At 35.0% G+C, this 20,157-nt stretch overlaps 1 protein-coding gene and 1 long non-coding RNA gene across 2 annotated transcripts in view; both read left to right on the top strand.

The window, feature by feature from the left end:
• Positions 1-20,157, top strand: part of LOC114332557 (gamma-aminobutyric acid receptor-associated protein) — a 46,851-nt gene that overhangs the window by 662 nt on the left and 26,032 nt on the right. The gene's annotated exons all lie outside the window — the stretch shown is intronic.
• Positions 721-16,019, top strand: LOC126879991 (uncharacterized). The gene is made up of 2 exons (XR_007696369.1): positions 721-3,168; positions 15,716-16,019. It is a non-coding gene; the product is annotated as an uncharacterized LOC126879991 (long non-coding RNA).

Here is a 20,157-nt window from a genome sequence, read left to right on the forward strand (position 1 = left end):
TTTGGCAAGAGAAAATGTGTATTTACGTTCTTTAAAAATATGGCGTTCCAAGGTCATTTGATTTCTTTGTGTATATTTTTATTATTTTTGCGTAATTCGAAAATATTTGAGCATACGTAAACCAGAGAAACGCAATATCTCGATTATAAAAATACCAATTATTATTTTTTTCAAGCGCAACATCTAACATTAATTGATTTATTTTACTGTTCATGTGCAGATATTTCCTTTCTGAAAGATCAGAATTAAATTGTCAACTCTTGATTAAAAAATATAGAGACGTTATGTACATACATTGTGTGCATGTTCAAAATGACTTAGTGGTACAAAAAATGCTATCATTTTTGCTTTTTTATAAATTATCCAGTGTCGCATTCAAAAGTGTTATTATATGTTTTCTTTATGTTTAGGAAATGTTACTTTCACTTAAAATGTCCCCAATAAATGTGATTGTTATGAATAATAATTAGAAAAAGATGTTCTAACTGTAAATTAAATGTGTGATCCCATTACACTCCTATTACTTACAGTCCCTGCAAATATTATTAGACTTGCTTATCAAATTCTGGTTTTTCTTGTTTCATAATCAAGTATAATAATTATAACTATGTTAGCTGTATATAAGAGGATTACATAAATGATAGTATTAAATATTAAGCATATTAGCAGGGGCAGCAATAAAGGGCTTGCAAGGAATGTACTGCAGGCGGGGGCCCCTTTGGGGGCCGACAAAATGAGCTTTTTTTTCTGCTGATGTTATATAAAATACTAATTTAAATAAGCTGAAGGGTGCCTATGCTAGTTTTGCAGGTCACACCTTATACCTAGCGCCTGGACTTCATATGAGTGCTCCATGTTCGGTGTAACTGCTCAAATGGATACGCATGCGCTACCCTACATATAAACCACAAACCAGTTGAATCAAAGAGGGCGAGCACCAATGTATCCACTATGTGGAGCTGCTACACCAAGCATGGAGCACCCAAGTATGGATAAGTACCTTTAGGAATGTTCCTTTGTTTTCTGGTGTAGCACTATAGTCTGTTTTTAAACCAAGAGGAGTAATTCAATACACCTGCTTCTGAGAGAGTGACTACCTAAACTCAATTTGCACAGTATCATCCAACCAAGTTTGACAACTATTTAGCTACTTAGGAACCAATCTTTTCTGCAAGACTCCTTAATACTGGTCATGTTGCATAGTTCCTTTTACCACATAAACATATCCCATTCCTTTGCCATTTATTTCAAACCTGAGCTGGGGTGTTTAATTGTTTTATTATACATCCCTTTTTATTTTTCCCCCTGGACATCTTCCAACAAAATTGGGTCTTATCATCCATAATTTGAAATGTTTCTTCATCACGAAAGCAAACTTGGAGATGTGAATAATAATTATGAAGTATGCAAACAAATTGATTTGTAGTAGAATAGAGCAGGAACAGAAGATCAACAGAAAGATCTTTACATTTTGTAAAAAATGATAGTGTAGAAAAAGGTCGTAGTCATTTAAAAAAACAATAAGGGATGGTACGGGACTGAGGGGGTGCCTTTCCCAGCAAGTTTAAATATGGCATAATGTCTCCCCCTTCACTTATTATTTGATGTATTTTTGCGCTAAAAATCAGTGGCTCAAAAGTTATTTAAGGTGGATAGTTTTATCTGAAGAGCACTGTATAATATTTGCTGTGTGCAAGTACTTGGAGGGAATACGAGAAACAATCGTGCGCGATTAGCAGAGAATTCTTGCAACTTTCTTAAATAATTCATATTGTCAATTGAAATTGTCAAATTGACGTATATTTCATATCTACTGTCATTGAAGAAGAAAAATTATATGTTGCTTCACAATATTGGTATGATATGCAATTATTATATGAAATTAAATTAATTAATTGTATTTTGCTTGTAGTAATGCATTTTAATAATTAATTTTATTTACTACCTACAATTGTTTACTGTACATTCCATGTCAAATCACTCAGGCAAAAAACTTTGGATCTCCGATTTGTCTGAAAATTGGTATATAGCTTCTACGGGACATAAAAATAAGATATTTAAGGTCAAAAATCTTCTTCCTTTCTCAAAATGTTATTTTATGCGATTTTACAGTGATTTGGAGTTTATTTAAACAAATTTGCATTTTCTGTCGCAAAGTGTCAATGAAAAACATAATATGTCATTAACATGTCATTACATGGCATGTGAAAAAATGTCATTACATGGCATTATAATAAGTTATTTTGATTCAAAACAAGGTTTTGTTAAACTTTTGTAGTGTAGAAAACGTTAAAATACATTTTTCTCCATTCCCAAAATACGAGGCATGTTTTTTATGTAAGTACCGTTTTGCGATTCCGCCGCCGCAGCGCTATGGTCGGCATTCCGCGCATGAGCGCTGGTTACCTACATCTCTTGTCTACGCACACTGACGCCATTACAGTCTGATTCTTCATTGTATACTTGTTTACTCCAGTGTTTAAGATGCCTCCAACAATCGTGAGTCCCGCTGATTGTGAAGTACGGGCTGTTATTTATTTATTTATTTTACGGGCAAGCCCAATTCTACAAAAATACATAGTGTACAGAAAAAAAAACAATAACATAATATAATATAAAAAACAGACATACAGAAATATAAATATAATATTAGAAGTAAATATGTACTATGAAATAATATCATAAAACCAAGTTAACAAATTACAAAACCAAGTTAACAAATTACAGACGCTTCACTCAAATATTGATCCCATCTAAATTTCTTTTAAAACGACTGATGGAGTTGTCGAACAGTTGTAAATTGCAAAGGGAGTTTGCTAAATTCAAGACTCTGGGTACGAATGAAAAAAGTGAATAATTAAACCTGTGGAATGGTACATAAAATGTTCGCACTTGTCTAGTGGTGCGAGGTGGTACAAACAGTGCGATCTTATTAAGTAGTTGAGAACAACTGCATATACCATTTAAGATCTTGAATAATAGCAAAAGGTCCCTTTGTTTTCTCCTGCTTGCAAGAGAAGGGACCTGCAGTTGATGCTGCCATACAGCGTAATCTTGATAGGTATGAAGCTTAAAAGCAATGTAACGGAAGAAACTATTTTGGACTTGTTCAAGTTTCCTAATGTAGACCAAGTAGTGTGGGGACCACACTGAAGAACAATACTCAAGGTTGTAGCGTTTAAAAAACCAGTGAAAATATGATCTTTAGATTTGTATAGATTTTACAATCCCTCTCTAAGAAGTCCAAATTTTTTTATTCAGTTTTTTACTTAAATTCAGATTGCAAGGAATTTTCTAAAACCGCACCTGTATACATCTACGAAGTATTCCGCAACATTTCAATGTGTTACAAGATTCCTGTTTATTTGAGACGCAAAAACAGAATTTGTAAGAAGTTTTGACAAAAGTACAGTTCTAATGCGTTGATGAACTTTCTAGAATAAATGTTGAAAATCAATTTGATTGGTTTGTTTGAATTTGGTACAAAGATCGAAGCTCGTAATTGGCTCTGAAGAACGGAAGCCGGAAATTGCGTAGTGACAGGATCAAGGAATTTTGGCAGGAGACGGAGAAGAAAGCAGGCATTCTTACAATGGTAGTGAATCAGTAAACATCGATAGTGAGTTACCGGCTTTTTTGTGACGCAAAAAGAATTTCCAAGTAAATGGGATCTATCAAAGTTCTTCTGTGTTGTTGTTAAGTAGGTGTACCATCAGTTTGATGGTGTAGCAGTTCCTTTTTTGATGGTAAAAGTGTAATATACGCTTTGTAAAAATACTGCGTATGTATTTATGAAAGCCGGCATAGTACTAATATCGTAGTGATGAATTAAACCCAAGCCTCCCGTCTCCTGGATTAGAAAACCTATTTCCCGAGGTAAATAAGCAAATTTCTTTTGTTTTATGGTATTTTCATGGTATAATGGTATATGGTGCAATCAGTAATTTTCCATTGACATTTTCCCCTTCGAGTGACGTATGAACTACGTACGTGTTGTCAAGTGTCATGTCAAGTTTCACAATGGTGAAGTTTTGAATTTTAAGGTATAGTGACTTTTAATAATTATAAAATTCTCAAACTAATAACGTTAATTTCTTTCAACATAAAAAAAATAAATCTTTTTGGAACTTAAAATACAAAGATGAAAAAGTAAATTGTTGAACAGAACAAAGAATAATTTTGCTTCCATCATTAAAATATTATTGTAAAGACATAATTGTAAGTTAATGTTAAAATCCTTTTTGAAACCTTTTGAAATAGTTAAAAATAAAAGATTTACGGAATGATATTTGACAGGTGACATAGTTGTTGTTATTTTCAATAATTAAGTACTACGAGGAGTAGTCAGTAATTCTTTAATGTAAACATTGTTCCCTGAATGAATATAAATTTTTGTTTTAATGCAAATGCTATAATATATGTCATAATTAGGTCAGTCAGTCAGTTATACAAGTCATAATTAAGTCAGATATCAAATCCTCAATGCAATAATATTATTGTTTATCTTTTGGTGCACCATAACCTATGTTCAGAAAAGTAGATGTATTTTTTTTACAGGTAATCTTTTATGTAATCTGAAAGTTTTGTTATGTCAAGGAATAATTTTTCAATAAATGCCACAACTGTGTATTTTGTCCTGTTTATTTACCGCTAACCTATTGGCAAAATTTTAACCACAAACTTTAAAAGCTTTTTAGAGTCAAATTTTAAGATGTTGGATGATCATAGAAAGTAAAACTCCTGGTAAGGCGCCCTAACAAAATATAGCCAGGATTAATATTTAACACCCCAGGATATCTGTAAGTACCCTTGTTTAAATTTTTGATAGTAGTAAATATTCCCTAATCCCTAACTTCTTCTTAACGAACTCACAACCTTAGCTCTCCAACCAAAACACGAGCCGCCGTAGCAAAGTAGTTTTTAGAAATATCCCCTAGTTTTCTCGACCCTTTTGTATTTAAGCAGTATCTAAATTTTCCAAGCTTTTATCTTCCCCCTTATTTCTAAGTGCTACAAAATTGGCGCCCGAGCATAGATCCAGAAATATTTCTGATGATGTCCTGTTTAGATCAGCTTTTGAGAAGGGTTACCAACTCATTCCAACTGTTAACTGTATTTCCAACACTCCTATACCAAATAGCAGCGTTTCCGTCGAATAACTCAAAAGCTGATCTAAACAGGACATCATCAGAAATATTTCTGGATCTAGCAGAATCTCTTACTTTTTCTAAAAATGTGGGAAGGGCTTTACTCTCACCATTAAATTTGATATTTAAATCAGAAACTCTAACAGGAGTTGAAATTTGTATAATAGGGGCTGAAACTGAACTAATAGGGGCAACGGGGACTGAAGTTGTACCACTAGTCGATGGGACGGACACATTGTCAGATGTCTCTTCCTTTTCTAAGACATCTCCAGTCAACATCAATAAATCCATCTTATAGTTGTCAATAACTTCTTTTATAGCTTCTTCTACATTATCAGGGAAATTTTCCAATCTGAAATCCAGATGACTGGACCTTGTTTTGAAACGAGCAAAGTCAGCCTTTGATGACTGTGCACTCATTGCCCGCGCAATACTTTGCAAATCTGCTAATATTGACTGGATTGTAGGTAACTCTTGATCAGGATTGACTACATTTTTAGTCAAATTAATGGAAGATGAGATGGTCTCTTTACTTAACTGACCTCTCAACAACTTACGTTTTTCTTCAACAGTCCTATTTTGGACATTAAAACCTCTTATGAAAAGTTCATAAGATAACTCATCGGTTTTCAGATCATTAACTTGGGTAGACTTCATTTTTAAAACTGGGGTGAAAACAACACACAGGGGAAAGACCAAAGGGAATAGTAGAAAGTATGACTTTCGGACAAAAAACCGTTTCTATTTATCAAACGAACACAAACCTCACTTGCACTCTCACGCAGCCAGATCCTAACCTCACTGACTTTGTTGCAACTTCTGCTCTTGGTCTGCAATCACTCAATAAACAAAAGAGGGGTCAATAAACTATTGGTCAAAAAATTCACACTCCACCACTGACACGGACTAACAGGGAATAACACAAGGGTACACAAAACAAACAGGAAACAACAGACTCAAATATTTTCAGACAAAACAGGGATAGACAAACACAAACAATATTGAAACTTGCTTCTCGAATGAGCTTACACGGGATAACACCAACAACGGTTCTTGTTCCGATAACTAATGGGAGTGTTCCTAGACAACTAAGCACACTTCCTTTATCACGAGTATTACACTTGTGATCTATTCTGGTACAAGAAGGGAAAGACAAATAGTAATTGGACTGACTAACTACTTTACTTCACGGATACACTCAAACTACTTCACAGGCAGACTCCAACTAACCTTTGGTATCTTTATGACACTGACAAAACTAGATTAGTTGAGAAAAAAATAATGGGACAACTAGACAACATTGGGACTAAAAACTCAAACGGAAACTACACAGACTATACACATATACTCAAATGACGAACAAAAAAAATCACAAAAACAAGTTATTCTGTAAAAAATTGTTAATCAATTATGAATAAATGCACAAATACAACTAAAATGTTATACTTTATCAATAGTTTCAATATTGGAATGTTCAACGCTACTTATATAGACTACTTGTCTATACAATCAATACTTTTTTAAAAAAAATTTAAATATTGCTTTCACCATGGGTACTGTATTAACATCTACTATAAGTACATACATAAAAACAATGTTAATACACTACTATGAGTACATATTTACACATCCTATTGAAAATTTTATACCACTTCGTAACGTTCTAAAAAAATGTAGGGGCTCTTGGGCTAAACTATGTTGCGATACTGGTTGTGATAGTAGAATCGGTCTCAAATCTGGGGCAAGGAGAGGAAATTAAGTTGAAAAACAGTTGGGACTAACTAAAAAAATGTAAACTGTTTGGGAACAACTTAACGATATGACTGGGGGGTGAAAAGAGACTGGCCTCACGTCTGAGGGTGCTATTTTGTAGCGCACAACTGGACACTGAAAGAGGCAGAAAAATGAATCAGCCCCACGTTCTAGGGCGACATTTTGTATTTAAGCAGTATCTAAATTTTCCAAGCTTTTATCTTCCCCCTTATTTCTAAGTGCTACAAAATGGCGCCCAACGTGGGGCCAGTCTCTTTTCACCCCCCAGTCATATCGTTAAGTTGTTCCCAAACAGTTTACATTTTTTTAGTTAGTCCCAACTGTTTTTCAACTTAATTTCCTCTCCTTGCCCCAGATTTGAGACCGATTCTACTATCACAACCAGTATCGCAACATAGTTTAGCCCAAGAGCCCCTACATTTTTTTAGAACGTTACGAAGTGGTATAAAATTTTCAATAGGATGTGTAAATATGTACTCATAGTAGTGTATTAACATTGTTTTTATGTATGTACTTATAGTAGATGTTAATACAGTACCCATGGTGAAAGCAATATTTAAATTTTTTTTAAAAAAGTATTGATTGTATAGACAAGTAGTCTATATAAGTAGCGTTGAACATTCCAATATTGAAACTATTGATAAAGTATAACATTTTAGTTGTATTTGTGCATTTATTCATAATTGATTAACAATTTTTTACAGAATAACTTGTTTTTGTGATTTTTTTTGTTCGTCATTTGAGTATATGTGTATAGTCTGTGTAGTTTCCGTTTGAGTTTTTAGTCCCAATGTTGTCTAGTTGTCCCATTATTTTTTTCTCAACTAATCTAGTTTTGTCAGTGTCATAAAGATACCAAAGGTTAGTTGGAGTCTGCCTGTGAAGTAGTTTGAGTGTATCCGTGAAGTAAAGTAGTTAGTCAGTCCAATTACTATTTGTCTTTCCCTTCTTGTACCAGAATAGATCACAAGTGTAATACTCGTGATAAAGGAAGTGTGCTTAGTTGTCTAGGAACACTCCCATTAGTTATCGGAACAAGAACCGTTGTTGGTGTTATCCCGTGTAAGCTCATTCGAGAAGCAAGTTTCAATATTGTTTGTGTTTGTCTATCCCTGTTTTGTCTGAAAATATTTGAGTCTGTTGTTTCCTGTTTGTTTTGTGTACCCTTGTGTTATTCCCTGTTAGTCCGTGTCAGTGGTGGAGTGTGAATTTTTTGACCAATAGTTTATTGACCCCTCTTTTGTTTATTGAGTGATTGCAGACCAAGAGCAGAAGTTGCAACAAAGTCAGTGAGGTTAGGATCTGGCTGCGTGAGAGTGCAAGTGAGGTTTGTGTTCGTTTGATAAATAGAAACGGTTTTTTGTCCGAAAGTCATACTTTCTACTATTCCCTTTGGTCTTTCCCCTGTGTGTTGTTTTCACCCCAGTTTTAAAAATGAAGTCTACCCAAGTTAATGATCTGAAAACCGATGAGTTATCTTATGAACTTTTCATAAGAGGTTTTAATGTCCAAAATAGGACTGTTGAAGAAAAACGTAAGTTGTTGAGAGGTCAGTTAAGTAAAGAGACCATCTCATCTTCCATTAATTTGACTAAAAATGTAGTCAATCCTGATCAAGAGTTACCTACAATCCAGTCAATATTAGCAGATTTGCAAAGTATTGCGCGGGCAATGAGTGCACAGTCATCAAAGGCTGACTTTGCTCGTTTCAAAACAAGGTCCAGTCATCTGGATTTCAGATTGGAAAATTTCCCTGATAATGTAGAAGAAGCTATAAAAGAAGTTATTGACAACTATAAGATGGATTTATTGATGTTGACTGGAGATGTCTTAGAAAAGGAAGAGACATCTGACAATGTGTCCGTCCCATCGACTAGTGGTACAACTTCAGTCCCCGTTGCCCCTATTAGTTCAGTTTCAGCCCCTATTATACAAATTTCAACTCCTGTTAGAGTTTCTGATTTAAATATCAAATTTAATGGTGAGAGTAAAGCCCTTCCCACATTTTTAGAAAAAGTAAGAGATTCTGCTAGATCCAGAAATATTTCTGATGATGTCCTGTTTAGATCAGCTTTTGAGTTATTCGACGGAAACGCTGCTATTTGGTATAGGAGTGTTGGAAATACAGTTAACAGTTGGAATGAGTTGGTAACCCTTCTCAAAACTGCTTTCCTACCCCCAGATTATAATGATAATCTCCTTGATGAAATTAAAGGTCGAAAACAAAAAAAGTCTGAGTCAATCACTATTTATTCCGCAATCATGGAGAATCTCTTTAAACGTTTAGAAGAGTACCCATCTGAAGCCCAACGAGTAAAGATTTTAAGAAAAAATATTTTGGTGGATTATATTCCACTCGTAGCCCTTCAAGATTTTCCCACTGTCGAAATGTTAGTCATAACTGTTAAACGTTTGGAGCAAAATGTTTTGCCCCTGCTTCAAACTACAAAAGGTCTTGCTGGTATTTCATTAGAGGATTCAGAAAAACCCCAAGAGAAGCTTCAGGTACTTGATAAACAAGACAAGCCTGATAACCCCAAAGGAGACAAACGAGAAAAGCAAGATCGTCCCTTTAAGAAATCCAAGTCTACGCAGAGAAATGAGAGACCCAATCCTCCAGTAGATACTGATGAAAGACATCAGTCTTCTTCTTCTTATCCACCCCACAGAAATCAGTCTTCTTATCCACCTCCATTGATGCAATCCCCTCCCTATCGACCGTATGGAAATCAGTCTTCTTCTTATCAACCTCATTCAATGCAACCCCCTCCACAACCCTACCAAACACATGACAACCCTAGAAAAATTATTTTTTGTTTTACTTGTGGTAAGCCCAACCACATTTCTCGCAATTGTACAAACAGAGAAATGTCTTGTTCTCGTTGTGGTAATAAAGGAGTGAGAACGTCCTCCTGTATGTGTCAAAAAAACTAGGTAGTGTGCAGCCAGTCGGCAGTTGCACTCCATATAGAGTTAAGCCCGACAAATTCCCCCAAAACATACTTAACCCTCTTTTTGAAAAGAAAGGTTGTGACAGTCGTCCTCATGTTAGTATTTCTATCTTTTCTAAAAACTTTGTCGCCCTCTTAGACAGTGGTTGCACCACATCCGTAGTAGGTGCCGCTGGAGTTAAATTTTTGGATTCCCAAGGAATTAAATATAATTCTACTCCCTGTAAACACGTCTGCTTAGCAGATGGTTCTCAAAAATCAGTTGTTGGTACTATTGATCTTCCAATTGAGGCTGATGGTGTTTCCCAAGTAGTGAAATTTCTTGTCGTACCCTCCGTTCCCCATAGTTTTATTTTGGGAAGTAACTTTATGCATAAATTTTCAGTGTTCTTGAATTTTAGAGATGGAACATGGCATTCTTCCCAAAAGGAAGAGAAAACAGAAACTTTGTATTCTGTAGACTCATTTTCCCCCACTGAAAAAAATTTAGTAGATTCCACAGTCGCTTCTTTTGAGGAAATTTCTAGTTCCAACTACATTGGAAGAACCAATAAAATTGAAATGGTTATTGACACTGGTGATGCAAAGCCATTTAAGAAAAGACAATATCCTTTATCCCCATACATGAATAAAATACTACATGAAGAGTTAGACGATATGTTACGATTAGGAGTAATCGAACCAGCCCAATCCCCATGGTCAAGTCCCATATTATTAGTCAAGAAAAAGTCAGGTGAATATAGGTTCTGTTTTGATGGTCGTTCATTAAATGAAGTCACTGTTCATGATACATATCCTTTGCCCCAAATAGACAGAATTCTTTCGTTACTTAGAGGAGCTAAATGCATTAGTTCCATTGACTTAAGAAAAGCTTTTTGGCAAATCCCGCTGCATCCTGACTCTAGGAAAAAGACAGCCTTTAATGTTTCTGGTAGAGGTTCCTTTCAATTCACTTCTGTTCCTTTTGGTTTGTGTAATAGTGCACAGATTCAACAAAGATTAGTTGATGCTATCTTTGGCCCTGAATTTGAACCCTATATATTCTGTTATTTAGATGACATCATAGTGTGTACCCCATCTTTTGAAGAACATATCCGATTGTTGAAAATTATAAGAGATAAACTGAAAGAAGCAAACTTGACCATTAACATCGATAAGTGTGATTTTTTTAAATCTGAATTGAAGTATCTTGGTTATGTAGTTGGTAACAATTCCCTTAAAGCAGATCCTGAAAAAATCTTAGCTATGGTTAATTATCCCAGGCCATCTAATTCTACTGAAATTAAAAGATTTATAGGTATGTGTTCCTGGTATCGTCGTTTCATTAGAGATTTTTCCAGTTTAGCCTCCCCTATTAATGACCTCCTTAAAGGTCATAGAAAGAAAAAACAACCAGTAGTTTGGACTAGTGAAGCTGAAAAAGCTTTTTTGAAAATTAAGGAACTCCTAATTTCTGCCCCTATCTTAGCCCAACCCAATTTCGAACTTCCCTTTGTTGTGCAATGTGATGCATCTGACACTGGTCTTGGTGGTGTCTTGACTCAAACTATTGATGGTGAAGAAAAAGTTATAGCTTATGCAAGTAGGTCCCTTTCCCGAGCTGAAAGAAATTATTCAGTTACAGAGCGAGAATGTCTCGCAGTGATCTTCGCTATCGAGAAATTTCGAGGTTATATTGAAGGAGTTAAGTTTTCGGTCATTACTGACCACCATTCACTTCTCTGGTTGAATAAACTGTCCAATCCTACAGGCAAATTAGCCAGGTGGGCTATGCGCCTAAGACAACATACCTTCGATTTGATTCATAGAAAAGGAACATCCCATTTAGTCCCTGATGCTTTATCTCGAGCTCATACCAATGATACACCCAAAGATGCCCAAAAAGTTGATTATCTAGAAATAGATCTTGACAGAATAGACCCTTGGTTCGATGATTTAAGATCAAAGATACTCCGTTCCCCTGGTGATTTTCCACAATGGAAAGTGGAAAATGATTTCATTTACAAGTATGCCCCATCCCCCAATTCTTTCAAGACTAATGATATTGAATGGAAAATTTTAGTTCCCAAACCCCAAAGATTAGAAGTAATGCAATCTTGTCATGAGCCACCTACGTGTGCTCACTTTGGATTCTATAAAACTTTGTCCCGTATTCAAGAAAGGTACTATTGGCCCAAAATGCGTTGTGATGTGCTTAAGTTTGTCAGATCATGTAAAGTTTGTGGTGCTCAGAAAACACCAAATCATGCTCCTTTAGGTAAAATGGGTAAGCAGAGAGAAGCCCAATTCCCCTGGCAAATAGTTGCCATTGATCTGATAGGTCCCTTTGTTCGTTCTAAAAAAGGTTATACATGGTTATTAGTGGTTGCTGATTGGTTTAGTAAATATACCTTAGTCCATCCTTTGAGGAAGGCTACGGCTAAGAGTATTACTGAATTTTTGGAAGATAATGTCTTCCTGATGTTTGGTGTTCCCCAGTATGTGATTTGTGATAATGCCTCAAATCTGAACAACCCTCTTCTAATTAATCTCTGTAGTAGGTATAATGTTCAGAAAGTATGGTTTAGCCCCGTGTATGCACCACAATGTAATTTTGTGGAGAGAAATAATAAAACCATTGGAACAGCAATCCGTATGTATATAAAAGACCACGTAGACTGGGACAAGAATTTAGCAAAGATCAGACAAGCTATTAATACCGCAAAGCACGAAGTAACTGGATACACCCCAGCTTTCCTTAATTATGGCCGTCATGTTCCCCTGAGTGGAAACTACTATGGTGTTGATCAAAACGATCAACGGAAGCAAGATCTAGAAATTATTCCTGGTAACCGTGATATGTATGCTTCAGAAGTAAAAGGATTAAGTCAAGTCTTCGAAAAGGTCAGGGCTAATCTTCGAAAAGGATATGAACGTAACGCTAGAAGTTACAACTTACGAAGAAGAGAAGTCCAATTCCAAGTAGGAGATAGAGTATGGAAAAGGAATAAAGTCCTGTCTAATGCTGCTAACAAGTTTATGTCTAAACTAGCACCGAGGTACATTGAAGCTACAGTCCGTGAAAAGTTGTCACCAGTGGTGTATCGTCTCTCTGATTTAAATGGTTCTGATCTTGGTAAATGGCATGTTAAAGACTTAAAACCTTTTGTATCTGATGGAGATAATATGTCATCCCCTTAGTCCTGATCCCCTATTCCATGTTCCCCCTGTATTGTTCTTCAGTTCCCTTAGTCTTGATAAGAAGTTGATATTCTCTTTGATTTTGGTATGTCGTCTTTTGGTCCCTGTTGTTGTCGTATACCCCCTTGTATGAATTTGTTGTGATTTGGCCCTTGTTGTTGTTGTATCCCCCTTTGTTAGTCTTCTTTTATTTTAGTCTAGTTGTTGAAGTGAGTATATTCCCTGTGAGACGTTTAACATAAAGTTACCGATCTCGACTTGAGACAAATGTTAAGATTACGTTGTCTCATTGAGGTATTTAGAATGGAGATTCTAAATCCTCATTTTTGCTGAACCGTTGCCAACAAAATTCCCTGAAACTCGCTAGGCGTTTAGTGGAGTTTAGGCAGATGCCTATCTGCTGAGCCTAGAGCTCAAATGATTTGTTTAGTTTTTGAGAACCGCTCGCGGTTAGGCAACGAGGTGACAAGGCTGTGTCTGCCCTGGTATGTCACTTGTGTTACTGCTGTGGATGTCAGCGAGGTCCACACAGGGCACAAGTTTAGTTTCTTTCCCAAGGCACAGAAACTCTTGTCACCTACAGTTCATTTTAGAGTCATTACACATTTCAGTCTACTCGACTTTAAAGAGTCTGGCGATCGATGGTACGCTAGCCCAATCCCTAACGTTTGTTTGTTTAATTTAATCCCCACTAGCCATCATCTAAAAAAATTTTTGATGTGATTGTTTAGCCTCACTCAAGGAGTCATGGTTGATTTTTGTTTGGTTTATCGAAAACTGGATAGCTATCCGAGCTTTCTCTTTTCGGAGGAGGCTGTGTAGCGTTTAAAAAACCAGTGAAAATATGATCTTTAGATTTGTATAGATTTTACAATCCCTCTCTAAGAAGTCCAAATTTTTTTATTCAGTTTTTTACTTAAATTCAGATTGCAAGGAATTTTCTAAAACCGCACCTGTATACATCTACGAAGTATTCCGCAACATTTCAATGTGTTACAAGATTCCTGTTTATTTGAGACGCAAAAACAGAATTTGTAAGAAGTTTTGACAAAAGTACAGTTCTAATGCGTTGATGAACTTTCTAGAATAAATGTTGAAAATCAATTTGATTGGTTTGTTTGAATTTGGTACAAAGATCGAAGCTCGTAATTGGCTCTGAAGAACGGAAGCCGGAAATTGCGTAGTGACAGGATCAAGGAATTTTGGCAGGAGACGGAGAAGAAAGCAGGCATTCTTACAATGGTAGTGAATCAGTAAACATCGATAGTGAGTTACCGGCTTTTTTGTGACGCAAAAAGAATTTCCAAGTAAATGGGATCTATCAAAGTTCTTCTGTGTTGTTGTTAAGTAGGTGTACCATCAGTTTGATGGTGTAGCAGTTCCTTTTTTGATGGTAAAAGTGTAATATACGCTTTGTAAAAATACTGCGTATGTATTTATGAAAGCCGGCATAGTACTAATATCGTAGTGATGAATTAAACCCAAGCCTCCCGTCTCCTGGATTAGAAAACCTATTTCCCGAGGTAAATAAGCAAATTTCTTTTGTTTTATGGTATTTTCATGGTATAATGGTATATGGTGCAATCAGTAATTTTCCATTGACATTTTCCCCTTCGAGTGACGTATGAACTACGTACGTGTTGTCAAGTGTCATGTCAAGTTTCACAATGGTGAAGTTTTGAATTTTAAGGTATAGTGACTTTTAATAATTATAAAATTCTCAAACTAATAACGTTAATTTCTTTCAACATAAAAAAAATAAATCTTTTTGGAACTTAAAATACAAAGATGAAAAAGTAAATTGTTGAACAGAACAAAGAATAATTTTGCTTCCATCATTAAAATATTATTGTAAAGACATAATTGTAAGTTAATGTTAAAATCCTTTTTGAAACCTTTTGAAATAGTTAAAAATAAAAGATTTACGGAATGATATTTGACAGGTGACATAGTTGTTGTTATTTTCAATAATTAAGTACTACGAGGAGTAGTCAGTAATTCTTTAATGTAAACATTGTTCCCTGAATGAATATAAATTTTTGTTTTAATGCAAATGCTATAATATATGTCATAATTAGGTCAGTCAGTCAGTTATACAAGTCATAATTAAGTCAGATATCAAATCCTCAATGCAATAATATTATTGTTTATCTTTTGGTGCACCATAACCTATGTTCAGAAAAGTAGATGTATTTTTTTTACAGGTAATCTTTTATGTAATCTGAAAGTTTTGTTATGTCAAGGAATAATTTTTCAATAAATGCCATAACTGTGTATTTTGTCCTGTTTATTTACCGCTAACCTATTGGCAAAATTTTAACCACAAACTTTAAAAGCTTTTTAGAGTCAAATTTTAAGATGTTGGATGATCATAGAAAGTAAAACTCCTGGTAAGGCGCCCTAACAAAATATAGCCAGGATTAATATTTAACACCCCAGGATATCTGTAAGTACCCTTGTTTAAATTTTTGATAGTAGTAAATATTCCCTAATCCCTAACTTCTTCTTAACGAACTCACAACCTTAGCTCTCCAACCAAAACACGAGCCGCCGTAGCAAAGTAGTTTTTAGAAATATCCCCTAGTTTTCTCGACCCTTTTGTATTTAAGCAGTATCTAAATTTTCCAAGCTTTTATCTTCCCCCTTATTTCTAAGTGCTACAAGGTGAGACCTGACCAAAGAGAAGTAAAGAACTCTAATACTGGATATGTTTGTAAAATCACGAGTTGTTCTTTTTACAAAACCCAGCATTTTCATAGATGTTTGAATGACATTGATGATGTGAGTATTGAAACAAAGAGAGTTTTCCAGTGTAATCCCCAAGTCCTTGATTCTATTAACAGTGTTGAGCAATTGGCCATCAATGTAATAGTTTGATAATATTGGGTGGTGAGTACGGTTAAAGTTAATTACATGACATTTGATTGAATTAAGGTTCATACCGTTAAGTGAACACCATGCAGAGAGGTTATTCAGTTCTGATTGCAATATGGCAGCATCATAATGATTTTTTATAACTTTAAAGCACTTCAAGTCATCAGCAAATAGCAAGGCGTTACAATCGTGAAAACAGTTGGTAATATCATTAATAAATATATTAAAGAGTAATGGACCCAAATGGGACCCCTGTGGTACACCTGACTTAACTGGAAAGGTTTGTGAGTAAAAGTGGTTTACTCGAACTTGTTGAAATCTTTCAGTTAAATAACTCTGTAACCACTGCAACAAAGGTCCACTTATGCCATAGGAGCTAAGCTTTTGAATCAGGAGTTCATGATTTACTCTGTCAAAGGCCTTGGAAAAGTCAGTATAAATTGAATCAACTTGAAGTCCCTCCTCCAAGGCTTCAGACAGAAAATCAACATAGGTCAACAAACTCAGTTCAGCAGACTTACCTGTAGTAAAACCAAATTGCTGAGAGTTTAGGATCCCGTAGCTATCGAAGGTGAGGAAATCAGTTATAATACTCTCAAACACCTTTGGTATAATACTAAGAATAGATATAGGGCGGTAATTACTAATATTAGATTTATTACCAGATTTATATATTGGTGTGACATAAGAAAGTTTCCAAAAGTCCGGAAACTGACCTACATCCAAAGATTTATTAAATATATGAAACAAAGGTCGCGATAGTACAAAACTGAATTCCTTAAGAAAATTAGGTGGTATACCATCAGGCCCAGGACCCTTGTTGACACTTAATGATGAAAGCTTTTCGTAAATTTTGGAAATCTGGATACGATATGATGAGATATTGAGTTGAGACTGAATATGGTCAACATTGCAATTTAAAGTAATATCACTATAAACTGATGAAAAGTGATCTGCAAATAAGTTGGCAATATCATTGCCACATGAAGCTACAGAGTCATTCAGGGTCATTGAGTCAGGTATACAATTGTTTTCACGCTTGCTACCTACAAATTTTCAAAAATGCCTTGCGTTATTTTGTATAGAAAATTCGGTGAAACGTATGTAATTGTCATAACAGCATTTAGATAGATTTTTACAATTTGTTCTCAGATGACAAAAATCAGCATAGCTTTCAGGAGTCTTTAAGGTTTTATAAATTTTATGAGCTTTTATTTTTTCCTTTAACAATTGCTGATTTGTGGCTCACATTGAACATTCATTTACTTGAGTTATACAAGTCAGTTTTTAGTGAAATTTTCACAAAGTGTTCATTATTACAAGATACACAACCGTGAGTACCTATTTTTATTGGTTATCCTATGTGAATCCCGATATATGCAATAATTAATTATATTGCCGTTTATATCAGCACACAAGCAAAAAAACTGGTCTAATTTATCATTTGTCGACTATCGAATATCTACCTACAAAGTATAATTGCCATTTAATTGACTTTTAATTTTGGTGTAAATTGTAAATTGGACGAAGAATTAATTATGCCTGTGTGTATAAACTGTAAACAATCTACCAATAACACACAATTTATAAAATGTTCGGGATGTATGAATTCTTTGCATACTTCTTGCATTGGCTTACAGGGCGATGATGCTAGTCGGATCACACAAATGCGTAGTAAAAATGTAAAAGTACTATGTAATACTTGTAGTAATGGAGAGGACAAGCTCGATCAATTGAAGCAATTTTTAACCAATCTTGTGGAAACGAAATTGCAAGAGTTGGAAAGAAAGATCGCTAATATTAACACTACTATACATTCCGAACATCAGGAAGATATAATTGAAGAAGCCATGGACCGTATTAATCGATCACATAATATCATTTTGTATAACGTCCCAGAAACTAATTCTGCTGTGGAAGACAATAATAAAGTAAACGAGATTCTAATTACAGTACAGGGTGATAATGTAAATCCGATTTCTTCAAGACATGTGCACAGAATTGGTAAACGTTCAAATAAGGCTCGTCCAATCAAAGTGACCTTTTCCACACCCGCACAGGCTAAGTCCTTTTTGCGTGCCAAGAATAAATTAGCCACATCTACTTTCTCTACCATTTCAATCTCTGATGATAAAACACCTCGGCAGAGAGAATACATGAATAAACTTCGGACAGAACTGAAACGGCGAACAGATCATGGAGAACAGAATTTGACGATTAAGTATGTAAGGGGCAGACCTACTCTAGTCAGTAAAACTGATGGCTCTTTAAACTAAACGTGTCCAGCAGTTCCAAATCAAGTAAATCCCAACACGTTGAACTTACATGTTACTATCAAAATGTACGTGGTCTAAATAGCAAAGTTGCATTATTTAATGCTAACATTAGTGATTGTGAATTCGACATCATAGCATTAAGTGAAACGTGGTTGCACGGTGATGTTTCGAGCATGGAACTCTTTCCGAATAATTATGTAGTATATAGAAAGGACCGAAAATTCCATGTGGTGGATAAGGTGAAGGGTGGTGGTGTAGTGCTTGCGGTAAAAGACTTCATAAAATCCGAAATATTGGATATTACGGCTTTCGATGCTCAATTTCCATTAATTGATCTAATCATTGTCAAGTGCCAGATTGGTTACAAACATTTTTATACAGTTGTTGTTTATTTACCGGATAGGTTAAGTTTAGTTGACTTTGAATATTTTTTCGATTGCTTAGGGCAACTTGATTATTTATATAATAACTCCATATTACTAGGCGATTTTAATGTTCCAAAGTTCATTGATAATGATATGTCTGATTTCCAAACTTCTGTAGTTTTAAGTTTTACGGGCTCTACTGGACTTAGACAATTTAACAATGTTGTTAATCATTTGGGTAGACTGCTAGATTTAGTCTTATCGCATTTCAGTTGTGAAGTGAAGCATGATGACTCACCTTTGCTCTATGAAGACTCTCATCACCCAGCTCTTCAAATTACATTTACGGATATATTTGTGAAAGAGCCTATATTTAGGTATGGTTCTGAGCAAATAACTTATAACTTTAAAAAAGCAAATTTTCCTGCTTTATATCGAGAACTGTACGAAACGGATTGGAATTTTCTGGATACTACTAGTGACGTTAACGTAATTTTAAGTAATTTTTATGATAAAATGTTTTCTTTGTTTAATACGTATATTCCAGTTTATAAAAATTTTAGTCATAAATATCCACCCTGGTTTGATGCTGACATCATTCAGAACATCAAATTAAAAGCAAAGTTTCGAAAAAAATTTAAAAGATTCAAAAATCATTGTGATTTGCTTGAGTTTCAACGGTTAAGACACCTTGTCAAATCAAAAATCAGTTTGGCATACAATGTGTATGTCGATAACATCCAAATATCTCTATCCATCAATCCCAAGAAGTTTTGGTCGTATGTTAATGCGAAAAATAATAGTTCAAGAATTCCTGGTGTAATGAAATATAATGGCATTACTACCTCCGAACCACAAAATATTGTGAATGTTTTTGCAGAATTTTTCAATAGTGTTTTTCTGTCATCTGATATTAATTTTAAAGCTAACACTTCATCAGTTAACACAGATTACTTAAATTTTTATCCTATTGTAGAATCTGAGATAATTTCTGCTAGTAAGAAATTGAAAGACAAAATGACGTGTGGACCTGACAATATACCATCTTTTCTGGTTAAGGATTGCATAGGTGCCTTAACTGTGCCACTATTAAAAATTTTTAATTTATGTCTTCTGAATAAAGAATATCCAAGTCTCTGGAAGGAGTCAAAAGTGTGCCCAGTATTCAAAACTGGTGAAAGGGATCAGGTAGAAAACTATAGACCAATTTCCATAATTTGCAATCTGTCGAAGGTTTTGGAAATAATTTTGTATAATCGTATTTATTCAAGAACTCGTAATCAGCTGTCTCAATACCAACATGGTTTTGTCTCCAGTCGGTCCACTGTAACAAACTTATTAGTGGTCACACAATATATTTCAGAGGCCCTAGATAATAGAAGTCAAGTTGACGTCGTCTATACCGATTTTTCGAAGGCGTTCGATAGAATTCACCACGGAGTATTGCTTTCTAAATTATACCACTTTGGTCTTTCTGAGGATGCTGTTACTTTTATGAGGTCTTACTTGTCAAATAGAACGCAGTTTGTTTCTTACAATGGTTACAAATCGGCAAAGTACCTTGCTTCTTCAGGGGTTCCACAAGGTTCTA

Source organism: Diabrotica virgifera, chromosome 2, assembly GCF_917563875.1.
Source record: "Diabrotica virgifera virgifera chromosome 2, PGI_DIABVI_V3a".
Classification (NCBI taxonomy): Eukaryota; Metazoa; Arthropoda; class Insecta; order Coleoptera; family Chrysomelidae; genus Diabrotica; species Diabrotica virgifera.